We start from the raw sequence: 20168 nt of genomic DNA on the forward strand, positions 1-20168 counted from the left end.
TCCCAAAGCAAACTGTAGTATTTTTTATCAGTTTTTGTTTAATATCTACATGTACCATATCAAATTTAATTCCTAAATTTTCTACCATACCAAAAAAGTATTTATCACTACAATGTGTGATACAATTTCAAAATATCTATTCATGTATTCTTTTATAAAAATACCTCCTGACCTTATTGGAATCATAAGAATAAAATATATGAAAAATATCTATTCTAAAGCTTTAAAGTTGGCTTGTAATTATTCAGACATGCCAATAGTTGATTACAATGAAAGGTTAAACTGTCCCAAAAAATATAAACCAGGTGAATGGAAAAAAAGGAAAGAGAGTAATCTATGCCTTGAAAAAGAAAAAGAAAAAAAAAAAGAACTAAGAAAATTTTACTAAGCAGTAAATTTCTTCTTGGATTTTACAAGTTGAATAAGTGCTAGAAGGATTGGAGAAGAGACATTTTAGCAGAGAATAATATGGCAAAAGGATACATTTGAAAGAATGTGCCATAACTTGGTAATGTTGACCTGGCATAAAGAAGCCAGGTATAAGTTGAAGCCAGAATTTAAAGTCATGCCAAGTGCACACGTTCTGCTAAGAACAATGGGTACCCCTTTGAAACAAGAGAGGAATGAATGTCCAGCTCTCTATAGTACAGATTGTTTGTGACAGCACTGAAAATAGAGAGATAGAGGAAAAAGGAGCCAAGGACAACACTTACGAAAAGGTTGCATCATATCACACAAGTCAGTCAAAGCCTGATTTCCAAGGTCAATCAGGACAACCATTTCTTCACTTGAAATCCCAATCGCTTTACTTTTCTTCTCTGGGAAGCTAAAATAGGGGTCAACCCAATTGTTATGCCACTCTGTTCTTTTCTAAAATCCAAAAACAAGAATCATTTTCCATCAGGGAGACAGGCCACATTTAATCATTCCACCCTTCCACATTATTGCATCCTTCTTTCCACCCAAAACTCCAAAACCTCTTCCTTGTACATTGATGTTTTCACTAGTCTTCCTATGTCATTAAGAACTCTGAAGCATTGAGAAGAGAATTTCTACTGTCTCCAGCCACCACATCCACCCACTCACCATATAGTTTTCCCTCAGTTACTAATAATATGTTTTTGTGCAATGGGCACTAACGTGAATGGATGGAGCTAAGTGGATTCAGATAGCCATAGCCATAGCTGTTGATATAACAGGTGTACCACATTCCAACCCAATCCCTCTATTTGTATGTTGAACCCAATCCTCTTTTACTCTCATGTACTGTACCATCAATTGTCCTCTCATATAACATCCATGTCTTACTCTCCTCACATAAGCATGCTGTTTGTTATTGCTTATATGCCATTATTCATTCTATCCTACTTGCTTTCTAAACCCTGCTTCCCTTTCCAGTTATGATCCCATCACTCCACACCTCTTTACAGAAAACTATTCCTCATAAGGATTTTTCAGACTTGCCTCGTCACCATTTTCTCTACCCCCATTCTCTCCAATGCCCATTCGTTCAAGTTTTATCAGAAACACTGTCTATGCTACCTTCATCCATGTTACCTTTTCTCTCCACCTTGCTGAATCTGATGCCTCCCACGCAGTTTCTAACAAGCAGGATATGTAAGCACTTTCCTCATGTGGCTCCCAAATGACTTCTAGTCTACATCACAGTTTGCTTCACCCCAAGCTCTTAATTTTTTCTCTCCCTCTTCCTAGCCTTGTGATGTTGCATCCATTGAACTCGGTCATAGTGTGGGTTCTCTTGTGGACGTGTCCCCGCTCCCGTGAAAGCTTCATCCAGGCTCATGGTTTCACTTGTTATCTATCTAATATGTTGTTCTCAATCAAATGTTCCTTGAAAAAACAGATTTTATGTTTCAAAGATTTTATGTCAGTTTCTAGAACATATAGATATTTGTCAAAGTGAGAGGTATGTTAAGATGAATATAAGCTCAAATGCCTGCAAAATATTCCTAATAACTACTATGAAATTCTTATTAGATCAAATTTCATATCAAAGCTCTTGTACTATATTTTTCTCTCTTCCAGATTCCAGCTACAAAGAAGAAGGAGAAGGGATGAAAAAGAAGAGTTAATGTTTTGGGGAAAGAAAATAATTCCTTTTATATGATTCACTCTAGACCCCCTTCCAAAAATCTTCCACAGAAAACAGATTTATACTTCTGTACAAACTGCCTAAGAGAAAGACCAAGCGAGCAAGCAAGAGAGAGAGAGAGCAAGAGAGAGAGAGAGATTTTCACTAGATATTTATTTGCTGACAATCACAAAAAATAAATAGAATTAATTGATTGGTTGGGAATTCTTTGGTGAAAAACTTATAAAGCTTGAAAAATTTGCATAGTTGCTATTTAAACAGGCTGGATAATAACACTTTCTAAGAAAATAAATGAGAAAGAAAAAGGCTTTTTAACCCTGCTTCTGCATATACTTATATAATCCCCAAACTGCAAATCAACTATGAATTACTCATTATTTCAGTGTCCATATATTCCAACCAATATTTTTCTATTGCCAAAATGTCTTTTTTATTCAGTTGAAGTTAGACTGTATTGCAAACAGTTTTGCTGTCCACATAGATGATACCCATTGAAAAGTGATGACTATTTAGAAAATTTAAAGGATTTTTTTTTCTAATTTGGCCGAACAAGTTAACAGATGTCTCACATAATACTTTTTATACTAATTCCTCCTGACGTTAGCAACATTTCCAGTTAAAGACAAAATTACCCTCTGCCACCTTTCAGCTTGACAGAGCCACTTAATCTTTATGTACTCACTTTTTGCACTTGATAGTTCTTAGAACTTCATAACCTTCTCTGTTTCCTTATTGGGAAATGCCTGATCTGTTGTCAATTTTAAGTAACTAATTCATAAATTGTTGACTTGGCCCCATACTAGAGAAGAGTCCAACAATTCACTACTCAAGCTGCTGATCTTGGTATTTAATGTAATTTCTAATAAATTAACTGTGAGCATGCCTATGAAAAGAGAGAGATTTCTCAATTATTAAGGTTTTTTTCCCCCTCCAATTTGGACACTAGCAGGTGTTCTTGCTCCTCCTTATATTTCCAATTTTTATTCACCTTTTAAAATTCACTAAAATAATGAACAAAATAAACTGTATATAAAAAGTTACAAGTTGCTTTCAAGTATTTATTGGTAGTTGATATAAAAGATTCATATAGAAAAGGATTTAAGATTATATGATAAAGTGAAATTTTAGGCCGATTGGTTATTTTAGGGCTATAAATCACTTAAAAATTCCTGTTCACAACTATCTAAAGGTTTCTACCTCTGCTGAATTTGGGTCTGCTCTGGTTTTTCATACTTCTCCGGGTCCTATAGGACCCTATAGGTGACATTTCAACAATAACAAACCAAGAGACAAACTGTCAAATATTTGATCATCTAGGTATTGTATTTTGGGCAATTGCCAAGTTGACAGTTTCTCATAGGTATTCACAGTTATTTGACGATGGAGCCTAAATCGATTAGTTGAATCAATCTCAATTAAATATTGTTCAAGTAACAATAAAATAAAAAAGGCGAAAACATGTCCATGTTGTCAACAAAGCAAGTCATAATGCAGGAAATTATTCCATCCTAATTCTACCAAATATTATTTTAACTACGGAGTCTAATAGCACCCATCCCTCTGTACTGGAAAATCCAGCTCTGGTTTTCAGAAGGGTTGGATGAAACCAAAATCAAACAAAAGACAAACAAATACAAATAAGTCCAGATGATTAATAAATGAAAGAAAACCCACACATCAGTGTTCTCTGTCAGGAAGAAAAAAATGCAAGTAATGCTGGAAAAGACACCAGTAGATCTGTGTGTGTCAAGTCTCTGTGGGAGGACATTCTCAGTGGAGGTTCCTGTAATATTCCCCTCTAGCCAGTATGGGACATAGCCAGCATCAAACCATGACTTCAACCATTTAGATAGGGACCACCTCCTGAAGGGGAGAATTAAATTTACTACAATATGAAGGATTATGGGGCTGATCCAAGATCTTATTATTGGGGCAGAGTTGCCAGCAAGGCCTTTGGTCTTGTACTGTCTCAGTTAGATCTTGGGGCCTCCATTTAACCAGCTGTATGATTGTAAGCAATTTTCACACTAAATAAATAGAAGAATAATAGTAGTGTTGTGTGTGTGCATGTGTGTGTGTGTGTGTATGTGTGTGTATCTCCAATTTTTCTGAGTATTAAACAAGATCAAATCTATAAAGCATATATACAGAATTTGATCAATAAATATTATTATTATTGAGTCATGTCTAAACAACTAATATTTGTGCTTTATCTCTTTGCCAGCAAAATGTGTCCTTTAATCAAGGGTATAGAATGTCAAATAGAATGATATTATTACTGGTATTGACCTCAAAACAGATAAGAATACCAGTAAACAGATAGATAATTGCAATGGAAGCTATTCGTTGCTATGTCAGAGTTTAGCACAGAATCTTCTGAGAACATAGAAATTTCGGGAATTTTTTTTTTTCTGGATCAGATGAAAACTATATCACAAACACAGTATTAGGACAGACATCAGAAATATGGCTATGATCCTCAAAAATGTGGCAGAGTTTAAGTCAACTCCAGCCTCAACCCAGAAATTCTGAGTCCAAGGTTATAGGTGTATGCATAAAATATGCCTGAAACACATTCATGCCTTTGAGCTCTTCCAAATTCTTCTCAGTCAACTATATTCCCTTGTTTCTTTCTAAATCATAATATCTACAAAGCAGTCCAAAACACTATCATGTAGGGAGAAAAATACCCCAACAACCAGTAATTAAAAGTAGTTATACTAGCTCCTCATTTTTCAGTAAGTACTCCTTTAGGTACACATAAATAATAGTTAAATTTGTGAACCCAGCAACATCTGGGAGGAAATACCATTGTACATTATAATTTATTCTCTGACTCTAAAATTATTTTCTCTATATATCTGACATCTTTAATATATTAGCTATAATTATATTCTTACAAATGCTGACCAGGTAAAATACCCCCATGCCTCTCAAAACAATATTTGGTGAATAATGTGAAAAATATATCCCCCAACACCTGCTGAGCTCTAACTATAAAATATAACTGGTAAAGAGTAGCAATTTTAGATTAGCATTCAACAATTACCTAACATTTATTAGTTCTTTTAAATGTTTTATTAGAATTGAAACAACCAATATTTGCTCATGTTTCATTAAATCCCATATTCAATGTTCAGCTCAAACCTAGTGATAAAGGAGGGCCCTTTGAGCTTAGTGGTAATATCATCTAAGCCTGAAAATAACAGAAAAGACTTCAGAGTCAACATCTCTTTGGTCTAAGGTAACAAGAATACCTGAATAATTACTCAAAATTATAATACTAATAAAACATGAATAAAGAACCACTTACAGTTCATCCGGTATGAATTATTTTAAGCATGTCTAATAAAAGAGAGCTTTAAAAGAGCATTAGCAGAATTTATTTAATTGCAATGTGTGCAGGGCAGTGTTATATTATGTACCTGTGGCTTTTCAGAATCACACACAGTCTTGTACTTAATGTGTATAATCAAACAAGAAAATAATAAAACTGTAAACTATTCTTCAATGGTAAATTTTTGCCCACTGAGCTGTCAATTGTGGATGGATTCATGATTGATAAGAATAATACACAATGGCACGGTGTAATTCTTTAGTGTGATGTTGTAAAATGGAGTATTGCTTCTGTTATTTTATCCAGTTTGCTTTTATATGACAGGGTTTATTGTGCGTTATGTTGTAGCTCATTCCTCTGTTCACAATGCCTACTGATGTGTAATTATGACTTGTCTGAACTGTAAGAAGGAGCAGTAAGTGAAAGGAAATCTGCAAGCACGCTTGATTTATGAGTCCTGATACTATATTACAGTCCTAATCTGCCTGCTTAACTTAGCTTCAGGCTAACTTACTGTATAACAGGCTCACGATTAGCACTGTAGCAAGTTGTGGAAGATTTACTCTGAAGGAGCTACTAGACTTTTTCTTTAATGATTTAGTCATTATTTCAGTTACAGGTAGAGCAATAAATTATTTCTTTTATAAAGACCTCATGTCAGGGAACAACTATTACAGAGGCATTTTCTATGCTAACAAAGAGCTGTGTGTGGAAGGATTTCTCCATGCTAAATATCATGCTATTGGTTATGTTTTATGATGAAATCTGCCATATTCCTCTTCTTCTTCTTTTTTCATATACAGTAACTTTTGCCTGGTGTTACAATGGAACTAAGAGAATATCTATTTTGATCCAAGGCATCTAATTTTTGCAAGAGAAGCCCAAAATAGAAATTACTATGGATGAGCAAATGAAAGCAAACCCATAAAGCAATGACCTCAGTGTCAGCAAGGAAACATGTAAGCAAATTTGCCTTTTTTAATCACCATTCACAAAGACAGATACAGCTGGAGGTAAGCATCACAGTACCGTTATTGAATTCTAGCATATTCAATTCACATGCTTTTAGTAAATTAAACTTATGAATTACCCTTTGTTTCCTCAGATCCAATCTAAATCACCAATAAGAAAAATACTCTTCTCCAAACCTTATTTGTGACCAGGTTTTGCTAAATGTCTAAGAGGAAAAAAACAACTTGAAAAATCATCTGTAGCTGATATTTTCATATGAAATAAACAGCTTTGACTGTGCATAAGGACATGCAAGCATCTCTGAGTCATTACAGAAATATCTTTAAACAATACCAACAAGATGGATATTCTAGAAGTTTAAAAAAAATCTCATCATTTATATCAACTTCTTTTTGAGTTGTCCTTTGTTCCATTTATATTGTTTCCCCACCTTTCTCTTTATCCTGAATATTGCTTCCATAATCAGCAAAACATGGGTTATACAATCCAATGAACAAAAAATACAAATTATTAACTGATTACCTCATGATAAGTAACAAAGTTCCAAAGACTTAAACTCACAGTGGACAACACGGGCGCTGTGATTTTGAACACAAGTATCTTCAAGCTTATACAACTTTGGAAAAGTTAGAACAAGGATTCTTTATAGTGAACAATATACCCTACTACATTCTGGATTCACATGAAATGTTTTTGCAACATATTTTCATCATTTTGTGATGAGTAATTTTTAATTCTTTACATCTCAAGGCAAAAAAGCTTTAGTTTGGTATTGTGAAGGTGACTTCATGCTAGAACCCTTGATTTGCCATAAAAATCATTTAGGAAATGTGTGATTGACTACAGTGATTTTTTTTTTTTTCATTTGGGCATCATTGAAGTCAGCATCTGCCAGAATGTGCAGATGATATTTACTGAACTAAAGGTCTGAGTAATGGGAGATAGCCCTAAATATGCACTTCCTCTACCAATTATCAAATTAAACTTGATTCTTAGCCATTTGGTTGGATTATATTTGGAACCAAAGCAGTTTATATGCACTGTGGATTCAAGTCAACTTCTTTTAATTTGGTACTGTGAACTGTTTCTTTAATGGTTTAACTATCAATGGAAAATGAGGGATGGAACAGCATGCCATTAGAATGAGCCCATAAACCATGTACTGTTCTCACTACACCAAATATTTCAAGGCTGGCATAGGTCACACTCATAGAATAGACAACAACAAATCTCTTCTGTGTGACCATCTTAATCAGTAAGAATATCATTCTCCCGAATGGATGGGTCTAAAAGCATAGTTACTTACTTTGAACTAAAAATAAAAGAAGTTCTTTGGGTAAGAACTATTGGTTAGCATATTTCCAACCACATCCTTCTTATATCCAATGGAACTAAATATAGACTACAATTCAGAGCATACTTTTATTAAATTACTTAAAAAGATGATCTATTTATGGCTTTGAGACAATGCTGTTTTCTTGCCTCTCCTGAGCTTAAATCTCTTACTATCACCTTTACATGGAAAACCTCACATCTGATTCTCTGCTTTTCACTCAACCTTCTCATTGGCATCAATGCTTAATGAAATTAGACTGTCATATTGTTTAAGTGGCTTTCTTTGATGAGAGACTATAACATGCCCAAGTTTGTCATAGTCCTCATATCAACGGGCAAAGACAACTTCATGCAATGAAAAATTTGATAATTCCCAGGGTTTTTCCTTCCAGAGAATAATTAAGATATCTGCTGTTTTTCTCTGGTCAGATTCCTAAATAGAAAAATTTGAAATATCAAGAGACCTGAAAGACAGCAAGGCTTTCTTTAGCTGATAATCGTGTTATCCAGGAATAAGTGAATCACTAGCCTTGGAAAAGTCATCTTGTGCAGCTGCCTCATTATCAAGCCTTGCTAATTTCTTTCCAAAAGAGCCTTGGACTAAATATCAGAAAACCTGGATTCAGTTCCTTTCTCTATTCCATATTTCTGTTTCTTTGACGTAAGACATTACATATTTCTTTGTCATTAAAAAGGTCTTATATAAACCCCATTCTGTTCTGCCACTGAATGCAAGAATTTTATGAAAAAAATTAAACAAACTGAGATCTATCCATCTATTACATCAATTTATTACATATAAATTATGTATATATAATTTATTCTCATCACCACCATGATCCTTACCATAACCCTTGCATACTTTATCATCCTCAAGTTGGGTTTTACACCTCAAATTGCTCCCCTCCATAGTGATCCCATCAGTCACCCAGTTTCCCAAACAAGAATTTGATCCATCACTGGCTAAGTATATAAAAATCTTCAAGTTCTCCCAATAAATACCCAAAATGAATTTTGCCTCCAACATACCTAATCTTTTATTACTCCTTTATGGAAACAAGATATCACAAATGCAAAAATCCCTTCTCTAGCATTCTGTTTGACTCAACTCCTTTAGAAGAGAATTTCAAATCGGCATCCTTTGGGAAATCTTTCCCAATTAATAGAGATTTGTTATGCCATTTGCATCATCCCATGCCACCTAATCAAAACTAAGCCCTGTGTATAAACAACTATAGCAGTACAGCTTATGAATTCAATATTGTTTATGTTCCTTTCTACTCAATTTGTTATTTGATGTGTACTATATTTATGCTTGCACTTTTGCTAAGTCTTAAAGGCTAAAGAACTAAGACTAACCATGCTTTGGGAACTTGTCATATTACAATGGAGCTGTGCATTTCCAGTTGATGTTGGTTTTTCCTTTTCCTAATAATTACTTGATGTATGACAAGACACATTTATTACAAAATAATTAAATAAGAAACATATTGATCATCTATGTGGGTTGACTCTTGCAAATAAAAAAAATATGTTTTTGGCATTAGAAACCTATCATTTAGGCAATAAGTTACAGATGAGGAAATATTTAATCAGTTGATTTTTAAATTTTTATTTCAATTAACAACTGGAAATGATATATTACAACCTGAACACATATATTTTAGGGACAAAAAGTAGAAGTCAGACTATTACAGAAAGATTAATAAAATAAAATCTAGTCATATACCAAGCAAATACTATATACCATAATAGAACACATAAATCATTGTTCTTTACAGAAGTAAAAGAATTATGGTTTTACACTTGGGAAACATAAGATTTATGGTGAAGTAAGTGTTTGTCGTGTGGTCTTTAAAAATGTCAATCATTACCTTCTTTTTTTTTTTTTACCTGAAAATGAAACTGTGCTAAGAATTTACCTTAGTGTCTTGACAGAAAATAGATATCCACATACCTGTCTATCTAATTCCAATGCCTAACACCTGTACCAATTGCTAGGTTTTTCTGTACCAATTGCTAGGTTCCTGGGTATCACACTGTATCCTGAACTCCCTTGTCTCTTAAGGGAAAGAATCTGCATTTAGAGTCTCAGAGGAAAGAAAAATGACACTATTTTGCAGTTTTGTTTTGTTTTGTTTTGCTTTATGTTCCCAAGTAACAGTGTCTTCCTTCGGGCCACAACCTTATGCTTGAATTGGGAGAAAGTCTTGGCGATATGGAATATACATCTGAGCATATATGTATGTGTCTATATATAATAGAAATTTCTTGAAGAAAGCAGTTGGTTTTTGTTCACTTATAAATTAACAAGCCAAACAAAAAGATACTTCACACAATAGAAACAAAAACATTTTGGTTGAATAAAGTGAGGATATTCAGTTAATCTAAAAAGTTTTTTCCACTTTATATTATGGTGATCCCATTACACATGAAGAGGTAGAGAAATCAATAACAGAAAGAAATCCCTATCACTTTCATACTGATAAATAGTACTAACTGTTTGATGGTCTCACAACACATAGGATATGATTCAAAAGTCAAAATTTCAACAGGATATCTTCCATTTGTCTATTTTAAACTATTTTAAAAATCTTAAAAATTAAAACACCCTCAAGAAAGAGTCACTAGCAACTAAGTATCCATATACATTAAAAACAATACACCAACACATTTAAACTTATGGATATATGTGTAGTGGCTTTGGAGAACTCTAATTTAATTACACATCTTTTATCATGTGTTTCAGCATTATCTTTAACCAAGAATGGCATGTTTTTCAATGGCATCTCTTTGGTTGGTTGATTTTAATAGTAAGCACTCTGAAAGAATCTTTATACATTATGCCATCCAAAATCTTCTTAAAGTCTCCCTTGATCAAAATATAATGCTGCTTAAATATGTTAGGCAACATGTACTCTACCTATTTGCATTATGTCAAATGAACTGGATCATTCCAATATGGTGTCACATGTGCATGGAAGCCTGTAGCATTTTATAACAGGTGTTAGGCAAATGTACTTGACAGAGATATTGACAGTAAGGTCAACTGTAAGCATGAAAACAGAAAACAGCATTAATAGTATGTAGACATGAATGGTTCGAGAGGGTAAAAAAGCAATATAAAAAAGAATCAACTATGGTCTCCTCAAAAACAATATCACCAACAAAACAGACACAAAAAATACATCTTAAAGACATTTATTTTATCTCATAATTTGTTCTCTTTTTCATTATATCTGAAAAATGGAGGAAGATTGAGCTTGAACATAGAAAACGGTCATTGCAAATTAAAAAAAAAAAAAAAAACCTAAATAAATAAACTGAATGCATTGAGAAATTTGATGAGTATTTTCTTAATGTGGTCAGCATGTTTATTTGGAAGAACTGTTAGAACTTTCAGAACATTCCACCTGATATTTTGAATACTGACATATATGTCTCCCTCACTATGTAATATAATTCCTCTTATTTACGTTTAATTCTTCATAAGACTTAAAATAGTACCAATGAACACAGTTCATGTTCTCCTAGTATATTTTCCAAACGAAACTTAAGTTTTAATTCTAAGTCCAGTCAGTCTACCAAAAAAAGCACTGATTGGCTAATAATATAATGATGATTTAGTGAGGATATTTTTAAAGAAAATATCTTAATTCTGAGATAATTTTTGTGACATATTTAAGATATCAATATAATAATTGGTATTAAAGAACTTGAGAAAATAAAACAAATAATTAATTTCAGAATTTATGGCCTAAAGCTTTAGCTATAGTGTAGGATTTTATATAGTCATAAAATGAAAATGAGTTTAAAACTTTAATTTTAAGAATATCTTACATCTCTTGAGTACAAATTTATTTTAAAATATGATTGCAAAATAGAACAACACAATGTCATAAAATGATTATAACTAGATATATAAAAACATATTTTGGGTTCTTTCAAATAAACTTCAGAAACGTTCTTCAGTTCTCAGTGAGGCAAGCATTTCAATTTTCTGCAATATTAGCAGGGGTAACTAATGATGGCTAATTTTTGCCTGTAGTATTTTCTTCAATCTGCTTGCACACTTTCAGTTTCTCTGGTGGCAGAGTATTTGTAAATTTTCTGGTCACTAAACACTCAAGTACAATTGTAAGTGATCAGTTTGCAATTGGCCAACAAATAGGAAATGTAGAAAAAAAAGAACATTCAAAAATATCTCTAAACAAATGTACATAAAAATCTTGAATCTCTGACTTAACAAATTCTTTTCTGCCTACTTTGTAATCATATTATAAAATCAAATGGTTTATAAAAGATAGCTTACAAGAGAAAAAAATCACATTTTGTAAGAGCTTTATTATACCCTATCATATTCAAGAAACATTTTATGCTTAATGTTTATCTCACTTCCCATTTTTATTTACTTGTTTTAGGAAAAAGTACTACTGAAGGTAAAATCCAAGAGTATCTTTTTATTACCTTCTTTACAAGTGAAATATTTTGACTAAAACATATCAGAGATGAAAGCAGTATTTATAAAACCAAGTATTCTTATAATACTCACTAAGTCATAGTAGAGATAATTTTAAAGTGCAATTTTAATGAGAATTAATTCAGCATTTAGAAATTTAAGAAATCAATGTTTACATCAAGAATATTTAACAAAATTAAATCCATGCTATATTTTGAATTCAAGGAAAGGTGACATGGATTCATTTAATCATGACACTCTCGTTCCAAATTAAATGATTGCCCCCAAATTTTCATACTACTTTTTGGTTAAGTGGCAAAAGAAAAGGTGCAGCTCCACTGAGAGAATCATACCACAGGGCCATTTTAGGAAGCACAATTTTATGAAAATAAATCTCTGGTGCCCTGGGAACGACTGTTTTATTCCATGCAATGCACTGCATATCCAGATGAGAAGAAATTGGATTCCCGCATAAAGCATGCAGACTCAGGAACCTTAAAGCACAGGATACCTGAAGGCTGTCAAATAGACTATATTATGATTGAATGAATAAAAAACAGATGTCTGAATGAGAAAGATTGTTTATAGATAATTCACAGGTCAACTTTTATCCAAACTCCTTAATACTTAAAAGATGGAATTCCATGTTTATGCTTAGAGTGTGTGTGTGTGTGTGTGTGTGTGTGCACGTGTGCGTGTGTGTGTTACATTTACATTTTGCTCTACTGATAAATCATTAGGGTGTGTTATTCTGCTGAGAAGAACTTGAAACACATAGGGCTTTGGTGAAACTGAGGTGCCAAATTAGCTTTAAAAATATCTTACATTATGGCTTAATTTCATGTTTTCATTGAAGCCCAATCATGTTGGCTGCCATTCAGTAGGTTACAGAAATCTGAAAGATGATGAATACAGAACTATTACAAATGAAGCAAACTTTGCCAGCTGAAGGGAAACACGATAGTTATTTTTTTTTTTTTACCTAAGCAGAGTAGATATGTTCCTTTAGCTTCCTATATTAAAAAACACATTCTGATCCAGAAACTCTTCCCATTTGTTTGAAGGATTCTGTTCTAGTATAGTATTTTGTGGACAATATAAATGAGAGTTCTCATATAACAGAGACAAAAGAGAACCTCACAGAACGTAGAATGTCTATGGTGTTATTTAGAAAGATACCTCTGGGACCATGACTTGGCCAGCAGAAGGAACATTTTGAAGAAAATACATGTGCTACCTTCCTGAGTCAGGGGCTGCTATCCTGTGCCTGGCTTCAAAGTCTGACAGGTGAAGCACAATCTAGTATAGATTAAATCACATATTTGCTCCTACTAAAAAGAAATTTTATACCACACAAACATCTCCACAAGAGTCCACATTTTCTGCTTTCTAAGAAATACATTTGGGTTTGTTTTTTTTTTTTTTTCCAAAGTTCAGAGTTCTGAAAAAAAAAAAAAGAAAGAAAGAAAAGAAACCAAATTGATTTTCATTTCAAAGAACATCAAGGTAACCCAGTGGTGGGGGAAGGAAAAAAAATGTCATTTAGTAGAAAGAAAAGTTTATGAAATAGCAAAGAGAATGAGAGAAGAGAAAGGTGAGTGAGATTTTAGAACTGTTAAGTCTCAGCAGGAAGTAGATGATATTATCATGTGGGATAATGATCCAGGGTCTATTTGTAAAGGTATGGTTGGAGTGTAGAGTATTAACATTGAATTGTTCAGGATCTTGGAACTGTTAATATTAGAGACTGTAGACATCCTTGGATCTGATGAGGGCAGAACCAAAGAGTGAGAGTCCATAGTACAGGGCTACAGGCTGCTTGAAGAAGGGCAGAACTTCTGGGGATAGATACAGTCATAAAGCCTGGTTCAGAGGACCTTAAAGGGAGGGAGGGGAAAATGTAAATCTAAATCCACTGTCATCCCTATCTCCAGTCTCCTAAGACTATTTCCCATTAATCCAACCCCAAAGAAACCAAAGAGCAGGAGATCCACAGCTGTTCAAACCTCCATCCTTTCAGGCTTAGAGTAAGGTGGATTGTGAGTGGAGTGGATCTCAAGGGCAATATGCCATGGGCTGAAACTTCGTTGGTGTATTTGCATGTGTAGGGGGAGGTTAAAAGTTGGAGGGAGAATAGGGACAGTGCCATGGTAAGGCACAGTGAGTAACTAAATGAGGACATTTGGGGAGTATATCATTTAAGTTGCATAACTTTTTGCTATTATATCTACTGCTGTCTAACAAATCATCCAAAAGTTCAGCAGCATAAAATAGCAAATGTTTATTTTATTATTGATTATTTAGGCTGGAAATCCTGGCTGGCTTACCTGGGTACCTCTGACTCAGGTTGACTCTCAAGACTGCCTTCAAAGTTTGGGCATGTGCTACAGCCATCTCAATGCTCTGGGGAAGGATGTGCTTTCAAGCTCAGACACAGGACTATTCACAAGGTGCTCAGGATGTCATTTTTAAGGTCGTTGGCATAGCTGTTCACGGTACTCAAGTTCTTGGTGGCTATTGCTTGGAGACATTAGGTTTTGGGGGTTTTTGTTTGTTTGTTTGGTGTGTGTGTGTGTGTGTGTGTGTGTGTGTGTGTGTATCCCTTGGTATCAGGCTGTTTACCACAAGGCAGCAGGCTTCCCCTTGAGCAAGGGGGTGGGGGGAGAGAGAAGGAAAGAAAGAGAAAGGGCCCAGTAGAAGGGAAAGAGGAAGATACGTCTTTGGATAACCTCCTCTTGAATGTGAAAACCCATCAGTTTTTTTATTGAGATAATCATCTAGTCACATTTAATTGTAAGCAACTATATAGAGAGATCTTGTGTACACTTTACTTGGTTTTCATTAATTTTACTTTTTTTTCAAAACATCACATCCAGGATATGAACCCAGATACATTCATCAATCTTTCTTTTAATTGCTTCATGTTCACTGTTATTTTGTGATATACATGTGTGTATTTAATTCCTTCCAGTTTTATCACATCTATAAGTTCATGTATCCATCATTCTGGTCAAGGTATTGAACTGTTCCTGTAGCAAAATCATTTCTCATATTTCTCCTTTGTAATTATAACTACTTCATTCTTCCTATCTTACTATGCTCCTATTCCCTGGAAACCACTAATCTCTCTTTGTGTCTGTAATATCTCATTTTAAATATATTATATACATTAAATCATAAACTGTGTAACATTTTCAGCTGACTTTTTTACTCAGAATAATTGACAGAATATTCATTCGTTATTGTGTGTGTGTCAATAGTTAGTATCAGTTTGTTATGAATTGTCTTCCATGGTAGGTACATGTTACTGTTTGCTTATGCATCCACCTGTTGAAGAATATTGGGGCTGATGCTAATTTTTGACAATGATAAATAAAGCTGCTATGAGCATTTGTGTACAGGTTTTTATATGAACACAAGTTCTTATTTCTCTGGGGAAAATGCCCAACAATACAATTGCTAGGTAATTGCATAATCTTATAAGAAATATCTCATCATTTTTATTATTTTTATTAGAAATGATCCACTAAGTCTAAACTACACTAAAAGCAAGTTTATTACAAAAGGCCATGCACAGGATGGGGCTTCATCATTGTGGGTGTAGGGCCATCTCTGTAGAGGCTGCCTAGGACATCTCCTTGCTGCCCCTGCCAGGTAAAATTTGAAGTGCATCTCTGTCTCTCTCCAATAGAAAATGTTTTCTAAAATAGGCTTAAGAAATGTATCAAGGGTCCAGACTGATTCATCATTGTAATTAGGTGTTTTTGAAAATGAATTGGTAAATGCCCTCAGCATTCCTGAATTTGGTATTTGAGCTCACTTTTGGTTCATTTGATCAGAGGAAGACTGAAGTTAGGTTGAAGGAACAGGTCTGTGCAAGGCTAAAAAAAAAATTATACATATAAAATGACCATAGTCCTCAAAAGGAAATATAGGCTTTGGGAAAAGACAAATTTACTCTTCTTTTAAGCTGACTCTTCTAGACCATGCCAACTGTTGCTGTTCTTGGTAACAACTGGAATTCTACTATTGCTCTGCATCTTCCACCTGTCCCAGGTGCATCCTCTGCCCTATCCTTGCTGATCTTAGGGATGACTGATGCAGTAAGTCCATGCTTGCCTTCAGTGGGTACTTGTCTGGGGAGTTGGAAACCTTGATGGTATAAGCTCACTTTAGTGGTGTAGGCCTTCTAAATTTGACCCTGCACAATGACGACTAGTGAAAATTGAATAATAATTTGTCAAACATAATATGTAGAGCATAAGTATTAATTTAGATATGAAAAGAAAAATGTGAAAGGATATTTCAACAAGTGTCAATGGAGAAAGACAAGGAATGCCCAAACAATAATATATGATTAGCTCCAAAATCATAACGATACACACACACACACACACACACACACACACATACATACAACAGGCCATGCATAGGAGGGGGCCAGGATCATTGTGGAGATTGGACTGTCATTTTAGATTCCATATACATACACACACACACACACACACACACACACACACACACATATGTTTTATATATATGTAACTATATATATATAGCATCTGTATAACTATATATACATGTGTGTGTGTACGTGTGTGTGTGTATGTATATATAAAATTATGGTATTAGAACTAATACATAGTTGGGACTGCTTGATTATACTTCTAAAGGTCATTTTATAAAACATCCCTGTCAGAGAGGGACAAACATGAACTACAAAAACCTTGAAGGAGAGCAAGGTGATGTTTTGGACAGGGACCCCATTTACAGTTCAGGCATATTGATTTTTATTTTCTCCAGTCAACCATCCTTTTTTTGTGATTCTAGGCCTTCAAATATGTATTTTCATCTACGTAAATATTATTCTGTCTGTGTTTACTTGCCTAATTTCTGTTTCCCATCACAGCTTAACTCTCCTTTCACCAGAAGGCATTCCTTGATCACCCTTGACACTACACTGCTATGGCACCTCTCCAGGCTTCTTTGCAACACCAAGCTCTGTTCTGTTCACATGCTTGATGTCAGTCTTCCCCTTTAGTATGTACACTCTAGGAACACAGATAAAACTTGTTATTTCACTAGCACAGTTTGAGGACCTATCAGTATTCAGTAAATGCATTTTATGTGGTTAATAATGTTTGAGCAGGAGCAGTGGCACATGCCTGTAATCCCAGTGACTCCAGAAGCTGAGGCAGAAGGGTCTGGAGTTCAAAGCCAGCCTCAGCAAAAGAGAGGCAATAAGCAACTCAGTGAGACCCTGTCTCTAAATAAAATACAAAAAAGAGCTGGGTGTGTGTCTCAGTGGTTAAGCACCCCTGGATTCAATCCCTGGTACAAAAAAAAAAAAAAAAAAACTTTGTGTGGTTCAGTAAAAAAAAACTCCAGGTGAATTTCTCAGGAAACAGCCAAAATTCCACATAAGATCAGTAGATCCAAGAATGAGCAGCCGGAATCCAGTCACAAAGAACACTCTATTGCTGAGCCACAACCCCAGTCCTGTTTCTTTTCTTTAAAAGGCCAATTCCTCCAGTTTCTCTAAATCAGGAATTACCAGGTCTTAATATTGATGATTTAGGGGAAATTGATTGGGGTTCAAATTTCTACCAGAACTCAAGAGAATTCATGATTATATAAAAAAAATGAATCTAGCTTAACAATAATATGTTGCACTGGATATTGACACATCCATCTTAATGTCTCAGCCTAAAATAAGGAAAAATATGTAATTCTCTTTACTTAAAAAGATACTTGTTTCACCCATTGGTTGAAATTTTCTTAAAAAAAAGATCTCAGATGTTGAATACTCTCCAAATAATTTCTTCCCAACTTTCCTAGTTTGCTGTCATATAACATAAAATCTGGAAATCTGGATCCAGGTAGGGTTTCTTATTAGTGCTTTTTTTTTTCTTTCCTGGCAGCACTGGGGATTGAACCCAGTGGTGCTCTATCACCCAGGTAAGTCTCTATCTAGGTTTTTTGTTTGTTTGTTTGTTTGTTTGTTTGTTTTTTAAGACCGGTTTCACAGTCTCACTAACTTGCCCAAGCTAGCCTCAAACTTGTGATCCTCCTGCTTTAGCCTCCCCAGGAGCTGGGATTACAGGAGTGTACCGCCCCACCTGGCTTCCTTATTAGCTCTATATATCAGCCAAAGAACTAAACTACATTTAGGAGTAAATATTGCCTCTAAAGTAATTTGTACTTGCACTTCTCATCTTAGAGGAAAGGTCATGTTTCTTCTCCCAGATGAAAATGGTAACTGTTAGCTTTCTGAATCCTGCTATTTTATCCAAGGAAAATTTATTGAAGGTGAGGGAAGGTGAGGGAAGACATTTTGTAAAAACAGGAGCCTAAAGGAGCACAGGACTTCAGTATTAAAAAATAAATTGCTGTACCAATTGCTGCTCTTTGGTACAGACATCCACTATAATAATCTGATCGCCCACACCACCACAACATGGCATATTTTGTAATCAAAAGTGATTCTGATTTTCCTATTGACCATGTAAACAAAGGGAAATGCCTTGGGAATTAACTATGCAATGTTCTCCTCATTTCTCTTAAACACACATTTGAAAACCAGTTTTCCCATTTATCAAATTCTTGAAGCAGTGGAAGAATTGAACAGGACAGGGTTATTGCTTTTGCTACCCTCTCTGTGTCCTTTTCTTTTCCTTTTCCTTGAGCTCCAGCTTGTCTAGTTGGTCTGTCTCCCTCTGCAGCTTGTCCTGTTCCTTCTTCCTTTGGGACTCATCCCGAAGTAAGTCTCTCTCCAATTTCTGAGCATTGAGGACATCTTCTACATTGGTGTTTGGAAACAGAGTCCTTTCCAGTTGTTACATCAGCACACTGGGCCAGCGGGGAAACTTTTCTGTTTTTCCTCTTCTGACACCATCCTGGGCTTCCGCACAATCTGTGCCTGCTTCTCAATGTGGGTGGCAACGGTCTGTACCTCATCTTTTTTTTTTTTTTTTCACTTTGGTGACAACATATTGAGTTTCAGTCCATCCTTCCACAATCTCCCTGCAGATATTAAGGAGGGAATCTTCTTTCAGGAAAGCAGACAGGATACCCTGCAGAGTGTCCACCTTCTCTTCTTCCTCCATCCTCCTGCAGGACACCATGGATGTAGGAACCATAACCGGCTTGGTCCACTCCCAGAGCCTTCAACCGTTGGAGCACCCCGGATCTGAAATCTTGCCCCCACCATCACTTTCACCGAAGGTTGCTGTGGCCACATCGCAGGGGTGTGGGGGGGTCCTTCTTGGAAAGTATTTCACAAACGTATAACGATGAGCGACAAACTGTCTTTCCCTGTGTTTGCTTACAGTCATTAAGAAAATACCTGTGTAGTATTTACCATTTAACTAAAATATTAACTATTTAATTTTGTTCCTAAGAACTTCTGGGTACATGTTGTACAGCACATTTGAGATAACACACATGGAGAAAGAAGAAGAAGAAGAAGGAGAAGGAGAAGGAGAAGGAGAAGGAGAAGGAGAAAAAGAAGAAGAAAAACCTCTCACTTCCAGGTCTATTAAATAATAGGTACAGATACTTGCCCTAACATTTATTGGGGAATCTCAACTTTTTCACAGGTTAATCAAAGACAGTGATGCAAAGTCAGCCTCATCCCTTGTCCTTTGGGTTTCAGATGGTTCTACAAAATGGAAGAATATGTGCAAAGCATGTTTCCATTTACTGCTATTGCATTCTTGTCAAGGCCAAGTTTTATTCATGATCCAGCTTTTCTTACTGAAGAGATAGTGATATTACAGAAAAAAAATGTAATAGAATTTGCCAATTATAAAATATGTATATAAGAAAGATGGCTATCAAGAAAGGAGAGAAGATATATCTTGACTACCTTGGAAAAAGCAGCCTGCTCAGAAATAGTCTAGCTGCCCTGTCTTTGTAGCACCCCACCCCACCAAAGCCTCATGAGATAGATT

At 35.0% G+C, this 20168-nt stretch overlaps 1 pseudogene; it reads right to left on the minus strand.

Annotated features, from left to right (window-relative positions):
• Positions 1-18851: 18851 nt before the first annotated feature.
• LOC143407556 (coiled-coil domain-containing protein 43 pseudogene) lies at positions 18852-19550 on the minus strand (annotated as a pseudogene).
• Between the last annotated feature and the right edge of the window lie 618 nt (positions 19551-20168).

The sequence above is a fragment of the Callospermophilus lateralis genome, chromosome 9 (genome assembly GCF_048772815.1).
Source record: "Callospermophilus lateralis isolate mCalLat2 chromosome 9, mCalLat2.hap1, whole genome shotgun sequence".
Classification (NCBI taxonomy): Eukaryota; Metazoa; Chordata; class Mammalia; order Rodentia; family Sciuridae; genus Callospermophilus; species Callospermophilus lateralis.